General features: G+C 40.9%; 1 protein-coding gene across 11 annotated transcripts in view; it reads left to right on the forward strand.

The window, feature by feature from the left end:
• Window positions 1–19,124, forward strand: part of SPATS2L (spermatogenesis associated serine rich 2 like) — a 184,327-nt gene that overhangs the window by 23,512 nt on the left and 141,691 nt on the right. For 9 of the 11 annotated variants that reach the window (XM_069577950.1, XM_069577956.1, XM_069577951.1 and 6 more), the window contains exon 2: window positions 1,184–1,232. The exons of the other annotated variants lie outside the window; for them this stretch is intronic. The gene's annotated coding sequence lies outside the window, so the exon portion shown is untranslated. The remainder of the gene's footprint in view (window positions 1–1,183; window positions 1,233–19,124) is intronic. 11 annotated transcript variants of the gene reach the window in all.

Here is a 19,124-nt window from a genome sequence, read left to right on the forward strand (position 1 = left end):
TGTGGATTAGAATCTCAGAGCTTAAAAGAGCCTCTCAGTCAGTCCTCTCACTTAAAGATGAAACCCGGAGCAGTCAGCTGACTTGGAGAAGGTCACCCAGAGAGTTGGCGCCAAGCCAGGCCCAGCATCCGGCGTCCTGAGGTCTTGTCCCGTCCTTCCCGGCTCTCGCTCCTGTCATCTTTCCCTGGTTGTTTCAGGGAGGTTGAGCTGACTTTGCAGGATCAGTGACCAGAGCTTTTGAAGCCCCACGCGGAGCTTAACAGCAATGGATGCAGAGGGATTCTCAGGGAAGGCTTGGAGAGATTGTGGACTTAGTGAGTGTTTGCCTGGTTGACTAACCAGCCCAGCAGCTGTCTCTAATGCCTAAGTGGTTACTAGCTGGGCTTGTATGGATATTACAGGCTATCTTTTGGAAAGGAGGCTATCATAGAAACAATAATAACTAACATCTATTTGTGATAAATTAGGCAGGATATCCCTGTGGTCTCGAGTCCAGGCCCTGTGGTCAGATGGTCACAGAATCCCAGCTCCATCACTTGTCCTGTATATTTTTATGAGACAGGTGCTTTCAACTTTCAGTGCCTCATTTTCTTTATCTGCACAATGCCAGTGGCAAAAGTGATTATCTCAAGAGTACTGGCTTCCCTGGTGGCTCAGAAGGTAAAGGATCTGCCTGCATTGCAGGAGACCCAGGTTTGATCCCTGGGCTGGGAAGATCTCCTGGAGGAGGGCATGGCAACCTACTCCAGTATTCTTGCTTGGAGAATCCCATGGACAGAGGAGCCTGGCAGGCTACAGTCCATAGAGTGGCAAAGAGTTAGACACCAATGAGCGACTGACACTTGCAGTTTCTTTCAGAGCATTGTAGACTTAACTCATGGAAGCCCTGGAACAATACCAAGCAATAAATGTTAGCTATTGTTATTATTAAAATATCACTGCTGTGAGTAGTAAATTCATTGCACAAATTATATACTATCTGGTCTTGCCAACATCTCTGAGGAAGCTGCTATTATTATCCTCCATTTTACAGTTGAGTAGACTGAGGCACAGAGAGGTACCCCACCCACACAGTTTTAAGTCTCGGGTAAGACAGCCTGAGCTTGGGTGTGAGTGTGAGGAAGATGAGCAGTGTGGCTTTAAAACCTGAGATCTGATTTCCCAAATTTCTTTTTTCCCCCAGAGCACTCCAGACCCTGGCCACTTTTAGGACTATCTCCGTGGATTCCCAGGTAAGCAGAGGTGCTCCCTCCCTTCCCTGTGTCGTCCTCCTGCCCACATGGCCGGCTGCCTCTGCACCTGTCGCTGATTCCCAGGGGTTTTTGTCATAGGCTGTCAATCTTCCAGGATTTTAGCACCAGAGCGCTTATGTATGGGTTCACAAGCTGAAGGGCCAAGTTGCTGGTGCTGGGGTGGGAAGTGGGGCGTGGGGGAGAGGAACAGAGGACCGGAAGCACTGCTACCCCACCCACGTACACCTTTTCCACCCACCTCACTGTTTCTGTAGTGTAGTTTCATGCACGTAAAATACTTCAAAGTACCAGGGGGAAAAGTCTTTTATAGAGATCCTTACGTTGTAGAAAGGAATTATGGTTAAGAGTGGCAGGCTCTGGAGCCAAACTACTTGATTTCCCCTCCTTGCGCTGATAACCGTGTTTGGTGTTATTGAAAAGCTTGGTTCCGTGAATCTAGAAGTCTGGTTTGCAGTCTTCAGTGTTAACTCAGTGTTGACTTGGAGTGGAAGGACACAGCCTTTTGAGCCAGACAACCTGGCTTGGCATCCTGCTTCTGCTGCCTAGTAACTATAGTGTCTCTGCATGTCCCTGGCTTCTCTGAGCCTCAGTTTCCTCCTGTCTAATATGGAGCTAATTATACCCATCTCTGCAAGAGTTGCTGGGATTTTTCTAGCTCATGTGTGTAAAGTGGACTGCATAAGATTGACATTCAGTTCAATGGCAATTGTTATTCTTAGTTATTGATATTTGAATGGGCTCATCACAAGTATTTTCTGGAGGGGAAAGTATGTATTTTTTTTTAAATTCCTCATACTTTCCCTGAAATATTTTCATTTTCTCCACCAGCAGTCTTGCTTGTTTAAAGTAATTTGCTTAGCAAGCCATATATTCATTGTAAAAAGATCATCTCTGATAGAACCTGTCAAATGATTATAAATTCCAAATTGAAGTAGTCCAAAATAAAGAGGTCTTATTGCACCTGAATGTTTCCATGAATATTTAAGCTTGATTCTTTTTCTAAAACCCTGAAACTTCAGGAGTAAGATGACTATAACTTTTTGGAAAAGAGTCACTAACATTGGTGGGAGTTGGTTGTTTTCCATTAATGGAATACAGTATTTCACTTCCTCATATCTGAAATCTGAATCACCATAAAAACATTTTCTTTATTGTTGTTCAAAGGGAATTATTATGGAAACTACTGACTGATTTTTCTCTCTCCCTCTCTGTGTCACACACACACACACACACACACACACACACTTCAGTTGTTCTTTCCCTTAGGCAACTGAAGAGTTACTATGTAAATTCTGGCAGCCTTCTCCCCATCAGACAAGCAAGGGCACAATCAATTCCTGTTTTCTTGGAACATACCAAATAATCAGAAACTGATTATTCTGCTTGAAGGCAACAAGCAGCTTGATGGAAAGATGTACCAATTGAAAACAATTCTGATCATATTTTTGTCAGGAGAATGAGATGCCTCCAGCTGTCTGTCACTAATTATATTAGAGGTAGAAAGCAGGAATGTTTTGGGCTGCAAAAGATCACTCTAGTCTCCTGTTGGAACACTAGTTTTACTGGCTGCTTATCCCAGAACAGTGACATTGGGCGTCCATTCTGTAACTCATCTTGCCAATTGGTCACAGTCTGAAACATGTCACATGAGCACACTTAAGGAATTTTCTAATTATAGTTCAAAGGCTTTACTTTTATCTTTTTATGTTCATTCTACAGACATCACTGATGGAAATGATTTCTCCCTCAGCCTAATCCTATTGCCGGCAGTTACAAAAGAACAGAGAGATGGCAAAGGAAACCCACAGTAACTGAAGAGGTGTCCGAATTCAATTAGGAAGCGACCTCTCCTGTGTGGATGCATAAGCCATATAAATCCATTTTAATTGTGATCTGTGGTACTTATCTGGTCATGTTTATTTTGGATGCAAGTGCCAAAGCTGGATTTAGACCAGAACTCCAGATCTTCAAGCTCTAATGACTAATTTGGGTATCCATTGAATCCCTTAATTCATTTCTTAATTAGTTCTCCCAGAATTAGAGTTGCTTGGTTATAATCATTTTCACAAAATTTTCCAATAAAAACAAGCATACATAGATTTCCCCACCCCCCCCCATGGTTCACACATTTGCTTATGGTCTTAAAGAATTGTTCTTGTTGTTATCAAAATTATAACTGACTATAACAAAACTAACATGTTGCCGGGCAGTAGAATATGAACTGAGGCACCAGGAACTGGTTTTGATTCCCAGCTCAACTATTTACAGCCATGGGATCTGGGCCAAGTTACTTTCCCTGTATTTCAGTTTCCTTTTGTAAATGAGAGGAATAATAGTACCTACCTCATAGGGTTGTTTTAAGGATTGAAAAGGCATTGCCGGTATGAACTAACATGCAGACAGTCCCTGGCACTATGATAGATGCTACTTATTATGTTTATTGTTGATAAGACAGTAGGAGACTGATGAGCAGTTTGCTGGCGCCGCAATATTATCATGCAAGTTTGTCCCATTTATGTCATCCATTTGGGGATCACTCATGATGGTAATGATACATTGGGGACTCTGAGCTTGGAATTAATCTCTGTTGTTTATATTTGTACACCTCAGTTTAGCTTAGGATTAACATTTCTGGCTTTCCATGCTTGATCAATATGAAACGTTTTGGTGTAAAACTGCTTTAAAATGTGAATGAACATTTTGTTTTCTCAGTAGGCACAATCCTAGTCCTCATTAAAATGAAAAATGCAATTATGATATGTAAAAAATATATGTGGTGGGGAGAGGAGGCTTGGGGGAATTGACTTCAGTAAATTCACTGGAAACTTTCAAACTATTTTTTAACAGAGTTAAATGCATTTAATGTCTTAGTTCAAATTTAATCAGTGTGCAGGAGTAAAAGTCTAGGGAAAGATAAATCTAGTAATTTAATGAGCTTTCCTCATGGCTACATAAGAGTTTATTTTAAAATTGATTGCCAAGTGATTCACTAAAATTACCTTTCTTAAGTTTTTTTCCCCCCAGAAACTAAGGTTGGTCCAGCAGTTCTACTCTCATGCACACATAGGTATGCACTTATGTGTATATGCTAGAGAAATGTGCAGTCACATATATCCAGAGATGTGTAAGTTGTTCTTAGCAACATTACTTATATTCTTCTCAACTTAGAAACACAGAATAGCCATCAGTTGTAGAACAGATGAATAAACTGTGCTGTAATAATAAGAAGTTATGATTTCTATAATTATAGGGTGGACTATTATACAGCAATGAAAAAAAAACTTGGAGCTACACACAATAACAGGGATACATCCTAAGACATAATGTTGAAAGAAAGAAGATACAGAAGACTACGTAGCAATCTTATTTCATTTGTGCAAAGTGTGAATACAGACAAAAACTACACTCTGTTGCTAAGGGGTATGGACAAAAGTGACCGGGAGTTTACTGCTGAACAAATCCCTTCTAAAGGAGGGTGTGCTGGGGAAGACAGAAGAGCTGTGGGACTCCTGTGAGTCCTGGCAATGTTCTGGTTTTTGACTGGAGCTTGTAGGTGCATGGGCTTCCCGGGTGGCTCAGTAGTAAAGAATTTCCCTGACAGTGTAGGAGACACAGGTTCAATCCCTGGGTCAGGAAGATTCCCTTGGAGGAGGAAATGGCAACCCACTCCAGTATCCTCACCTGGAGAAGTCCATGGACAGAGGAACCTGGCAGGCTACAGTCCATAGGGTCACAAAGACTCAGACACATCTGAGTGGCTGAGCATACGCACATAGTTGCATGGGTAAAACAGTGTATTATTATTTTATATATATATATATATATATATATATATATATATATATATATATATATGAGAAAGTGAAAGTAAAGTCGTTCAGTCGCGTCTGACTCTGCGACCCCATGGCCTGTAGCCTACCAGGCTTCTCGGTCCATGGGATTTTCCAGACAAGAATACTGGAGTGGATTACCATTTCCTTCTCCAGGACCTGGGTCTCCCGCATTGTAAGCAGACACTTTACCATCTGAACCACCAGGGAACATTATATATATAGCATATATATATTAATGTTAATTATATTTATATTAATTACATTAATGTTTTATCTGCTCTTCTGGTTGTAGGTTAGAGTTCATAATTTTAAAAGTTTTTTAAAAAGGCAGAATAAACTCTCCAACCCAGGCTGGTTCATCCTTGTCCTGATAGTTTTAGGCCAAGAGATTCCTGTGGTTATAAGTGGCTCTAGAAGTAAACTACTGCCTCCCTGCCTGGCAAAGTGGTCTCTAACATAGAATATGCACCCCAGGGAGCTCTTGAGAAGATCCATTTGGTTGAGAAGGAAATTGATTAGGACTTGCGTTTACTTTCATCTCATTATCATGAAACATTATGATAACAGGTAACTGTATTGACACTGGCATCCTTGCTGAGTCCACGTGTCAGATGTTCGAGTATCACCTGGAGGGAGGGAGGTAAGAGCCCCTCTTCACAGTGGCTTCCCCTCTGGCTCATCTGCCTTGGTTATTTTATGGAATATATCATACCTGGTCACCTGGATTTACAAATTCAATGTTTTACTTTTAACAAACCCTCACAAACTGTCTTAAATAGAGTCTGCAAAGAATTCCCATAAATTGAAGATAATTTTAATGTTGCACGCAAGAAAATGGCAAAGTTTAAAATGAACTTCGTTGGCCCCGGTATGAGGTAATGACTGTGATCAGTCGAATCAGATCTGGCAAGAAGCTGGCCACCAAAATTCTAAATTATCTGAAAGATGTATAGATTTACATCCACTGTGGTTAGTTAATCTTGAACCTTGTTCCTGAGTATGTTGTTTTAAGACATCATAGTTAGCAAAATAGTACATCAATTCTGTCATTCTTTTCTATTTTAATCATGTTTTATAAGATATATAACATGTTAGTACAATAACATATATATATGAATTGTAAACAAGGAAACTTTTTTGTTCCAACATCTAGGATGAAAATACCTTGGACTTCACTGCCATGAAGTTCAAAGGTGACTCCTTGCCAACTGTTAAAAGGTGTAGAACAGAGTAAACTTGCTATCCATATCAAAAAGATGCACTTCTTAGCCTTAATTTTTTTAATTGATAAGTACCAACGGTAAAGCAAGGGTTTATATATTTTACTTTATTAAGACTTTCCCCAAGCCCTTGGCTTGCAGTTGGGTAGGAGAAAATGAAAAAAGATATATACTCAGAATGGCTCTGTTTTTCTGTTTTGTTTATATTCCCTGTAAGATTCCTTTATGATTACATCTATGCATACCCACCGAGGTGCAGTGGACAGGGTGCTTGACCAGCAGTCAGGAGACCTGATTCTGAGCCTGGTTCTGCCAGTAGCCAGCAGCCAGGCCACAGCACAGAGGCAGGATCCTCCCTGAGGGGTCTTTGCCTTTTCTCTATCATGAGGTAGCAACCCTCCCCTGACCTGGCACAGGGATCACATATGAGAGCCTCTTTAAAATGGAGTTTCCTTCAAACAGAAGGAATTATGGTCCTGTCTCTTCTATTTTGGGCTTTCCAGGTAGTGGTAGCGGTAAAGAACCTGCCTGCCAGTGCAGGAGATGCAGGAGACACGGGTTTGATCCCTGGATAGAGAAGATCCCTTGGAGGAGGGCATGGCAACCCACTCCAGTATTCTTGCCTGAAAAATCCCATGGACAGAGGCGCCTGGTGGGCTTCGGTCCAAAGGGTCACAAAGAGTTGGATGCTGAACATGCACCTGTACTCACAGAATTGAAGGGAGAGTGGAAACTACTGCACAAAGGGCCACCACCAGGGAAGGCTTTGCAGTCTTAGCATAGGACTTTGTGGCCTCTCCTCTAAGGCATTGCTGTCAGTGTGATGGATCGCCGATGACTTCTGCCCTCTGGGGTTCATGGTTCCAAATCTGAGGCTCCATGAAGGGGAAGTCTAATTTATCCAACTTGGGTTGGTGAATCGCCTTTTGACCAGTCAGCCTCAGGTGAGGAGATGAGGTCACAGAGGATGGACAAGATTCCTGGGGTCTCTGGCTCTGCATGTCTGGGTCCTCTCAGAACATCAGGCAAACCTGTGAGCTTCTGCCTGCCATTGGTATTAATGTTTCCATAGTTGCTAATGATTCAACTCTCTTTAAGGGATTTGAATGAAAAGAATCAAAGAAATATTAATACAAGTATGGAAGTATATACAAGTGTTTTTTTCAATAAATGTCAATGCACCTAATTGAGGCTGGGCTTCTCATACATTTCTTGAGGTGAACACTGGACTTGAAATCACTTTCATTAGATGCTGAAGATTCTGTGAAGGTCCCAGGGGGTCCTCCTGCCCAGGCCACTTCTCTAAGGTTTGACTCCATTTCTGCCTTTAGCTACTGGTTTACCTCTTGTTAGAAGAAAGTGAAGTTGCTCAGTCGTGTCCAACTCTTTGAGACCCCATGGGCTGTAGCCTACCAGGCTCCTCTGTCCATGGAATTTTCCAGGCAGTAGTATTGGAGTGGATTGCCATTTCCTTCTCCAGGGGATCTTCCCAACCCAAGGATCGAACCTGGGTCTCCCGCATTGTAGACAGACGCTTTACCATCTAAGCCACCAGGGAAGTCTTTCTTGTTAGAAAGAAGGTATTAAATCAGTTTTAGCGTTCCTAATGCTGATGCTCTTCTCACTGACAGCTTGACTTGCCCTAAAATTTTATGGAATGTGGAAAGAAGGTAAGAGAGTTGCAGAGTCTGTGTACCACAGACAAGTCATCATACCAATCTTGTGAGCCTATCAAAGTATATTTGAATATATCACAGCCATTCCTAGACAGACATAAATAGCTGTCTCACACCCTCACACCAAAAGGGTATTCAGTACTTACCATTTGTTCTGTCAGGGCTCAAGCAGATACGTGCAATATTCCAATAATGGAAAAGATGAAAATCTTTATATCCCTGAGAAATAAATTTGATATGCTATCAAATATTGCCCTGGCAAGTCCTAAATGGATATTGTCCCCTTAGGAACATTCACTATATAGCTATAAAGAGAGCAGAAACTCTTTGTTTTTTAAGCATATTGACTTAATATAATGATCAAATTTTAGGTTGTTAACACGCAGTTAAATTTTTTAAATCAAAAGACAAGTTCTTTCTTAGAGAAAGAGTACCATAGAAGAAAGAGATGTGGTAAAAACAATCATTATTTTACCCAGTCTCCATTTTCCCAAGTTGCTGAGTTGTAACATAGTCTATGATTTTACTTTTTAAACCAGCTCAGACTACCAACCCAGTGTCTCACACTGGTTAGCTTATAAGGACGATATATTATTCGTCAGATTTTAAATGCTGACCCATGAAATGCTAAAATTGTGTTGGCAGCTGTTGTCCAAAGGTTTGCAGATGTCCTGACTAATGCTTTGAAAGTCCAGCATTAGCAATAAATCACAGCATACATAATTTTTCAATAAAGTAATGGAAAGGATTTTGCATTCTAGGTCCTCTAAGCTTTGGTATTTGGAAGTTACTTATATGGGAAATTAAAAGGGTAAAATGTTCTCGGGCTTTAACTCTTGAATTTGGGGCCAGCACAGTCAATAGCTAAAGCATCTTCGTAGCTTTATTCTCCTAACCCTGAGATCTCTTGGCTCTGAGAACTGACAAAGTTGCCAAATATAGGCCTAATTGCATTCCTAGCTACTGAGAAAAAAAAATTCAAAAGAATTTTCCTTTTCTTTCAAATAAATACCTTGAGCATTAACATTTTCTGGAATCACAGAATTGTTTATAAGACTTTTGCAGAGGTTTGTGAAAAGAGAGCTTGAAGAGCCAATTAAGAAGCGTGCGCTGCTCACCTAGAGTAACAAAGAGTTAGGGAAAGGAAACCAACAAGTGAAAAGAGATGTGGCTTTGTCCTCTCAGCTTGCTCTCTGATTAATGAGCTGATGTTCTCTTTTCTTCTTCTCTCTCTATGTTCTACTCAAAGATGTAGCAAAATAGTGCATGATATATTCAGCTAGCCCCATGACAGACCACCAGCTGAGTGTAAGTTCTGTTCGCTAGTATTTCCAGTGCTGTGACCACTACTTGATACCTAAGAAATGTTCAATTAGTATTTGTTGAATGAAGGAATGTATTCAACAGGGAGGTCTGTCTATCATCTGTAAATTGGTGATTTGTATATTGGGCCAGACATCCTGGAATGTGAAGTCAAGTGGGCCTTAGGAAGTATCACTATAAATAAAGCTAATGGAGCTGATGGAATTCAGCTGTTTCAAATCCTAAAAGATGATGCTGTGAAAGCACTGCACTCAATATGCCAGCAAATTTGGAAAACTCAGCAGTGGCCACAGGACTGGAAAAGGTCAGTTTTCATTCCAATCCCAAAGAAAGGCAATGCCAAAGAATTCTCAAACTACCGCACAATTGCACTCATCTCACATGCTAGTAAAGTAATGCTCAAAATTCTCCAAGCCAGGCTTTAGCAATACGTGAACTGTGAACTTCCAGTTTTGTTCAAGCTGATTTTAGAAAAGGCAGAGGAACCAGACATCAAATTGCCAACATATGCTGGATCATCGAAAAAGCAAGAGAGTTCCAGAAAAAAACATCTATTTCTGCTTTATTGACTATGCCAAAGCCTTTGACTGTGTGGATCACAATAAACTGTGGTAAATTCTGAAAGAGATGGGAATACCAGACCACCTGACCTGCCTCTTGAGAAACCTGTATGCAGGTCAGGAAGCAACAGTTAGAACTGGACATGGAACAACAGACTGGTTCCAAATAGGAAAAGGAGTCCATCAAGGCTGTATATTGTCACCCTGCTTATTTAACTTCTATGCAGAGTACATCATGAGAAACACTGGGCTGGATGAAGCACAAGCTGGGATCAAGATTATCAGGAGAAATATCAATAACATCAGATTTACAGATGACACCACCTTTATGGCAGAAAGTGAAGAAGAACTAAAGAGCCTCTTGATGAAAGTGAAAGAGGAGAGTGGAAAAGTTGGCTTAAAACTCAACATTCAGAAAACTAAGATCATGGTATCCGGTCCCATCACTTCATGGCAAATAAATGGGAAAACAGTGGAAACAGTGTCAGACTTTATTTTGGGGGTCTCCAAAATCACTGCAGATGGTGACTGCAGCCATGAAATTAAACGACGTTTACTCCTTGGAAGAAAAGTTATGACCAACCTATACAGCATATTAAAAAACAGAGATATTACTTTGTCAACAAAGGTCTGTCTAGTCAAGGCTATGGTTTTTCCAGTAGTCATGTATGGATGTAAGAGTCGGACTATCAAGAAAGCTGAGCGCCAAAGAATTGATGCATTTGAACTGTAGTACTGGTGTTGGAGAAGACTCTTGAGAGTCCCTTGGACTGCAAGGAGATCCAACCAGTCCATCCTAAAGGAAATCAGTCCTGGGTGTTCATTGGAAGGACTGATGTTGAAGCTGAAATTCCAATATTTTGGCCACCGGATGTGAAGAGCTGACTCATTGGAAAAGTCCCTGATGCTGGGAGGGATTGGGGGCAGGAGAAGGGGACGACAGAGGATGAGATGGCTGGATGGCATCACCGACTCAATGGACATGAGTTTGGGTAAACTCTGGGGGCTGGTGATGGACATGGAGGCCTGGTGAGCTGTGGTTCATGGGGTCGCAAAGAGTAAGACACGACTGAGCGACTAACTGATACTGAACTGATACTGATATTGGGCCAGGTATACTCAGAGCTTCCCAGGTGGCACTAGTGGCAAAGAACCCACCTGCCAATGCAGGAGACATAAGAGATCCAGGTTTGATCCTGGGGTTTGTAAGATCTCCTGGAGGAGGGCATGGAAACCCAGTCTAGTATTCTGCCCTGGAGAATCCCATGGACAGAGGGAGTCTAGTGGGCTGCAATCCATAGGATCGCACAGAGCCAGACACAACTGAAGCGACTTAGCATGCACATACTCTAGGCCAGATTAATTCTGATCAAGGACTCAATATCTAAATTTCGTACAGTGTGATTTTCCAATATGATGGAGAATTAAGGGCTTGAAGAAACCAACACTTGGAACAACCTGAATACTCAGGAATATAGAAAGGACTGATACAACCTTCCAGGAGGCTTAACTCTAGAAGTTAGCATATCCAGCTATCGCAGCTTTTCTTAATGTAAATACATTTGCAGAGTTCTTACCATACTGACAGTATCAGTTTCAACTGTATAGAATCTTGCTTTTAACACATCAGTTGGCAAGCACCCAGTTCCAAGGCCAAGGGTTAGCCCTCTGCTTCACTTCCCTTCTCCAAGCTGCAACTTCTCTCGCAGAGCCAGCACAGAGCCAGGCAGCTGTATCCCAAATGTACGCTGTCAGTAACATAGGAAACCAGATGACCCAAAGAGGGTAAATCAGCACAAATTTATTGTCAGAGCTGAGAGAAAGAACCTCAGAGTTAATGCTCTGCTGACTGTGGGTCAGAAGTGTTATCTTTGTGTCTCAAGGACAGAACGTTTAATAAAGATTGGGTACAAAATACACATCACCCTCCAGGCATGCTCAACTGTGTCAACCGGAAAACCATTCCTCAGGATTTACAATTTCCTCTTTTTCCTAAATTAAAAAATGCTAATGTGAACTCTTGACTCTCAACAGCACATGTTATTATTGTATATAGGGCAAAGAGTAAATAAGACACTTGCCTAATGACATAACAGTTCATTTTAACTCAGCAAGCTGAAAGTAATTTTAGCTTGTTTTCTTTTTTTCCATGCTTCTTTATGGAAATAGGCCACAATCATTTTTATTCCACCATTCTTCATTACCTTATGGCATGCTTCCTGTTTATGCTATTAAGAGCTGTTTTTAAAGACCCTTGAGGGATATCCTTTAACACATTCTTTTTAAAAATAATTATTCATCTGTAGTACTGCTTCAGAATGTCTGAGGGTTTGGAAATATAGAAACTTCTTAATGAGATATGCTTAATGGTCTGTGCAGAGTATTGCAATATTTACACCTAGTTCAGTTAATGTAAATTATATTTAATTAGTCATTCTGGGAAAATAGTAGATATTTTAGAATAGATTCAGTACCTAAAACTCACCATTTGCCTGTTATGTATAGTGAGTGTGTGCATGCTCAGTCGTGTCCAACTCTTTGCAACTCCATGGACTGTAGCCCACCAGGCTCCTCTGTCCATGAAAATTTCCAGGCAAGAGTACTGGAGTGGGCTGCCATTTCCTTCTCCAGGCATTATGTATAGTACTTTAGATAAAATTCTATGTGTAATATTTATAGATTAAAAAAAAAGTATTTGCAGTGGTATAAAGCAATGCTTAGGGACTCATAATAATATGAAGAACATGTCTTGTTAGGGTATGAAAAACATCCTGTGGTCCAGACATCTACAAAAAAAGTCTTTATAAACTTTAAAGTGTGGTATGAATGTTATCGTTATCTTTACACTTGTAACGCGCAGGACTTCTGAGCTGAATGACAGTCCATAACTTGTGTTTTAATGCTGAATATGTTCCTGTTTCAAGTGAAATTTCCTTTTCACATATAACTCTTGTGTCAGAGACTCCCTGAGTTCCTTAATTGGGTTCCTTCACACAGCACTTGACTTTTGAACACTCCAGACTACACTTGTGCCGGGAGGAGCAGGTTTCACATGATGGTGTGGAAGGCGGTGTGATTTCTAGGAAGAAATCTCGACTTGCATCACAGCTGCGCTCCACAGATGATGGCTAAGAGCCCCACCATAGCCATTTCCCAGTCCCACTAGGAGTCTACCTGAAGAGGATTGAGAAGTCACTCATTCGTGGCCGTATACGACCCACCTCAGGGTCCTCTGATCCTACTTTTCCAGCCCTTCTCTTCCAGGATGCTCTCTGCTGCTTCGGCATCTCCAGCAGGCTATTCTAGCCATATGTTGTTTTTTCCCTGTGTCTTGGATGTCTTGGGCTCTCTGTCTGTCCTCCCAGCACCAATTCTCTGTACTCCAGCCTCCTTTGGGGTCTTCAGAGCTGCAAGAACCTGGAAGCAAGAAAGTGTGTGCTGGTGCTATTCCTCTGCCCTCTTCCTGGGTGAGATCGCTCTTGTCCTTAGCACTCCAGCGTTGCCAGCTGCCTCTTTGTCCTCCTGTCTTGCCCTGAGCTCCAGTGGAGTGGGTGCAGGGGAGTGCTGGGGGTGAGGGGTGCCCTCCCAGAGAAGTGCTTCATTGTCCACACCCAGGGCCAGGCCATGGGAAACAGACTCCCAGACAGTCACCATGGGCTACACAAATATTACTTCCATTTAACTTGACCTTTCATTGTGCTCTGAAATGACTGAAAATACTTAAATGGCATACAGTAATTTTCTGGAAACAAAAATAAATGGGGTTCTTTTAAGAAGCCACACTTGAACTTTTGCCCTTTCCTTCCTTTTCGAGTCATATCCAGTTCAAGGTTGCCTTAATTTAGCATGTCTTTTCCTTTGGTGAGAAATTGCTAATTTCTCTACTGATAAAATGATGAATCATAGAAGCGGTGTAATTGCTAAAGATAAGGATACCTCATCTAGCCTTAAACCCCTTAGCTCTGGGAATTGAGTCTTGTGAACAATTCTTAAGTGCTAACTGTGTGCCAGACACCTGCAGACTGACTAATTCTATAACCTCTTTAAGAGGTTACTAATTCAACTATTCCTCACAACGTCCCTGTGAGGTGGGTAGTATCGTTATTTACCTGTGTTCTAGGATGTAGACTTCGAAGCGCAGTGAAAGTAAGTTAGTTGCCCGAGTTCACATAGTTCACAGTGATCAGGACCTGGACTTGAACCTGGGGGGTCTGCCTCGGTGCCCACATTCTCAACTACTGAACGAGCTGCTTAAGTGCCACAAGTACATCATGTAACCCCTGGGAGCCTGATTCCTCATCTCTGAAGTGGGACTAGTGACATCTACCTTACTAAATTGTGGGGAGGATCAAATGAAATAATCATTTGAAAGGGCCCAGTGGATTGTGAAACACTAAAGCCTCGGGGTTAAGTTTGGGCTAACTGTCAATATGATATTTTCTAATAGGTGGATTTTAGTGATTGAATCTGGTCTACGCTCCCTGGATGTCCTATTAAAATGCTGAGTGTTTGTCTTGAGGTTTTTTGTTTTTGTGTGAAATTTCAGAAAACCTTAGATCTCACAATGAAAATGATCCTTGTATTCCTCAGTGGTGGCATTTGGGAGTGTTTAGAGCAGGGGTCCCCAAACTCTAGGATCTAATGCCTGATGATCTGAGATGGAGCTGATGTAATAATAATAGAAGTAAAGCTCACGATAAATGTAATGTGTTTGAATTATCCCCAAACCATCCCCCCCGCCCACTCCCCACTTCCCATCAATTTGTGGAAAAGTTGTCTTCCATGTAACTGGTCACTGGTGCAGAAAAGATTGGTGACCACTGATTTAGAGCACAGACAGAACTCAGCGTTATGCTTTTAACATGCCAAGTACATTCAGTAATACTTGTTCCCTTTAACCCCTTTAACATTAATGTAGACTTAACACCCCTCGCTTTTCTCCTAAAGCATGCAAAGTTAATTTTCTTCCAAGTCTTCTGTTTACCTCATACCAAGTACTTGTCATAAAGGGTGCTGCAGTGTATAGCGCGGGGTCTGGGACCGTGTCTTTCCAGCATGCAGCCCTGACACAGGAGATACCAGATAAGGTTTAGGTTGGTGGAAGACAGATGGACACTGAGTCTCAAGAGGAGGATTTAGAAAGACCATGTGCTAAAAACCCCGTGTTTCAAAGCACAGGACAGGAGACCAAAGCCAGACCCCTAAGAGGTCTGACCAGTGGTGCTAGAAGGGTGGCAGGGCCTGGGAAGAAACATAAAGTACAGACTCAGAAGAATAAACCAAGCAGGAGATGGAGGTTTCCTGCAACTGGTCTTGGGGAGATGGAGGCTTCTGCCTTCCCCATGATGCCCAGCTGGCTTTCCCTGCCCTCAGGCCCCCTATGCGTTTTAGTTTTCGGGTCTCACAATGTTCTCACAAGTCAGTGTCGGAGATCTGCATTCTTGGGAGAAGTGAATATGCAAAGGCCTAACTTTGGGTGATGTTGGAGCTTTCACGCATCCTAGAAATGGAGTTCTTCCTGGTTTTTTAATGAGACTGGCATTTTATACCTAGGGCATGCTGTTTGGAGAGGCTTCCAGACAGGAGTCATGATCATAATGAGTTATTTTTTCCTCTTTTCTGGACAAGAACAATATCCTTGCCATTCAATTTTCAAATATTGCAAGTAGTCATGATAGAAGAATATCCTTATGTTAAGAAAGGGGTTGGCAGCCTCGTGACGTGAAATGTCCAATTTAGAAAATACATTTAAAAAGAAAAGCTGCCTTAAGTCCTTTTTTGGAATCAGGTGGAATAAAAATGAGTAAATAAAAAAGTTAAAGTACAACACATGGTCTGACAACACGTTCTGCTTCCTCTCTTTAGTCTTGCAGATACTTGTTGATTTTGCCTGAACTTCAAGTGTCATTTTTATCATTTTATTAAACTGTCAGACTCCAAACTGGTTCTAGCATCTAACTGGGAGCATAACTTGGATGATACATTTTCTAGCTGATGCATATAATCAGCACTCTACAAGAATGTTGTCAGAGACTAAGTATCTAGAATCTCTTTAAGAATATTGGCATGTAAAAAGAGTACTTAATATGGGAGGGAGGAAAAGCATCAAATTCCAAAGAAAAAGTCGAAATGGAATGTATAAGTCGGGTATATAGAGAGCTTCTAGTGAAAAGCTTACCTAATTGATTAAGGTGTTTGCAGTAACAAACATCAGAATTATAGATAAAAGCACATCTATTACACTTAACCAGCCCATACCTATAATATTTCTCTTCATGGAGTGATGAACTGATCAGAATACTAGATATGCATGTAACTCAAGTAAATTACAGTGTTGACTCAATTTGTAGAAGCAATTGTGTTGTTGTTAAGTTGCTAAGTCATGTCTGACCCTTTGCAATCCCATCAACTGCAATACACCAGGCTCCCCTGTCCTTCATATCTCCCAGGGTTTGCTCAAATTCATGTCCATTGAGTTGGTGATGTTATCTAATCATCTCGTCCTCTGCCACCGCCTTCTCCTTTTGCCTTCAATCTTTCCCAGCATCAGGGTCTTTTCCAGTGAGTCAGCTCTTCGCATCAGGTGGCCAGAACGTTGGAGCTTCAGCTTTAGCATCAGTCCTTCCAGTGAACATTCATGGTTGATTTCCATTAAGTTTGACTGGTTTGATCTCTTTGCTGTCCAAGGGACTCTTAAGAGTTTTCTCCAACACTACAGTTTGAAAGTATCAATTCTTCAGCATTCAGCCTTCTTTATGGTCCAACTCTCATATCCATACATGACTACTGGAAAAACCATGCTGCTGCTAAGTCGCTTCAGCCGTGTCTGACTCTTAGTGACCCCATGGACTGCAGCCTACCAGGCTCCTCCGTCCCTGGGATTTTCCAGGCAAGAGTACTGGAGTGGGGTGCCATTGCCTTCTCCGGAAAAACCATATCTTTGACTATATGGACCTTTGTAGGCAATATGTATTTTTAAAAGATCTTTTAAAATGTGTTCACTGTTTTGTAACAGAAATTTTATTTCTAGAAATGTATGCTAAGGAAATAATCAAAGATATGTGCAACTGTTTTGGCCACAAAGGTGTTAATCACATCATTGCTTATAAAAGGGTAAATAGGAAATTGCTTACATATACTACAATAACAGAGTAGTTGTATATATTAATATGTATATATATTATGTTATAGTGAGCTACTGTTCAGCTACTCTAATGATTTAGACAAATATTGATAATGAAAAGATGTTCATCATATATTGTTAAGTGATGAAATCCTATTATTAAAAAAAAGACATTCCCTTCTCCAGGGGATCTTCCTGACCCAGGGATCGAACCCTGGTCTCCTGCATTACAGGTAGATTCTTCACCATCTGAGCTACCAGGGAAGCCCCCATTTAAAAAGCAAAAATTCTTTTAAAAAATCCCTCCAAGTATGCCCAGAATGATCACATTTTTGCTAATATATGGATATATTCTTAGAAAATGATCTGGAAATATATTTGAGGGTTTTAAAAGAGATTCTCTGGGTAGTAAGATCCATGAGCATTTCAAATGTTTTTCTGTGTTTTTTCTGTCTTTAATTTCCTGCTCTAAACATATATTGCTTTTCTAATAAGAAAGAACCAACAAAGTTTATTTTTAATTGAAAAAAGGAAAATATATGAGTCAAACCACATGATCCAGATGGATCCTAGAGACCTCGTGGTACTTTTCAGTGGAATATATTTGTAAACATTCTTCAGCTGAAAATGCCATGATTCGAGACCAGTAACTGCTCTCTCCTACACTTGATTTAGCAGAGCTTATTAGTTTTCTTCTTAATCTCTGCAAAATGAAGGAACTCAACTTATTAGATTATCTCTGGGGTTTCTTCCTACTCCCAAATGCTAGGTCTGTCCTTTATTCAGAGAAACTGCTGCGCTAATTACAAGCTGCCATATGATGAAGGTGTATGAATAAGTATTCATCTTATCATTCGTAGTACATTCAAACCAACCCACTCTGAAAGACTGTCCTTGAATCTGTCCTCTGATACTTTGGAGAGAGAGACCTCCAAATGATCTAGTTTTTCCATCACATGTTGATTACCCTCGTTTTGAGTGTTTGGGGAGAACTTGTGCATGATGAGGGTCACATAACAGAGCATATAACGCGACTGCTCCAGTGTTTTGGGGGAACGTCAGCAGTAGGTGGGAAGCAGTTGAAGGAGACAGTGACTGAGAACTCACTTCCACTAGAAAATAAAAGCCCCGCCAGCTGTTAACCCTGACAGCCTCCTCCTTTGTTATTAAGGAGAGCTCTGTCTGTCCTCAGCCAGGTTTAGCTCAGTGAGGCGCGATGTTGTACATTTTTTCTCATTAATCACTCTGGGTAGATGTCACAGTGTTAGAATCAGTCCCTTCTACCCGTAAACATACAATTTCAGAATGAGTTCACAATCAACATAGAGGTAAATTACAGTACACATCTGGCAGGCTGACTTCCTAATTCTGTAACTCCTGAATGGAAGTTGGAAAGAATATTGTGCCACGAGTTAGGAAAGAAACCTGACTCGGCCATGAACTTGTACAACCTTAGAGGTTTTTTTTTTTTTTTTTAGGTCCAAGTTTTTCCTCCTCTCTAAAGTGAGAGGGTTGAATTCAGTGGTTTCCAAGCTTCCTTCCAGCTCTAAAATTATATGAAAATGATCTACAAAGGCCATTTATTGTTGCCTACATGACTCTAGACCGAAAGCAGGGTGTCTGTTAACAATCCGGCTCTTATCTCTCTTGGTGCAACAAACCCTGTTTTCTTGTTTATGTTCCTTTTCTTGTGCCACACTAAATAATTTCCATCTCATTTTAGCATGCTCTATATCTAATGTATGATGTGTCTTTGTGACTAGGGAAAAAAAAATTCTTAATAGCAGCTGCTTCTCTAGTTTTTAAAGCTATGCCCTGAGAACTAAATGAGAGCTAAATGTCAATTCAAAGATTCCTATCTTTGTTATCATTTCTAACCTAACCTATAGAAGTCTAAGGCAAATCTGAAACAGAAAAATTCCTCCCTTGAGACAGTGAACTCATAAATATGTAGTATGATTTGTCCCTATAATTTAGAAGAAATTAGGATATTTAACATTTTTAGCAACATTTTTTTCACTATATACACTGAATATGCAAAATTGGGCCGCTGCTCATGCTTGCTGATCCTGCATTTTTAATTGTAGATAGCATATTTTAAAATTGAGTAATTATTTCAAATGAATCTACTGTAAA

This window comes from Ovis canadensis, chromosome 2 (assembly GCF_042477335.2).
Source record: "Ovis canadensis isolate MfBH-ARS-UI-01 breed Bighorn chromosome 2, ARS-UI_OviCan_v2, whole genome shotgun sequence".
NCBI lineage: Eukaryota > Metazoa > Chordata > Mammalia > Artiodactyla > Bovidae > Ovis > Ovis canadensis.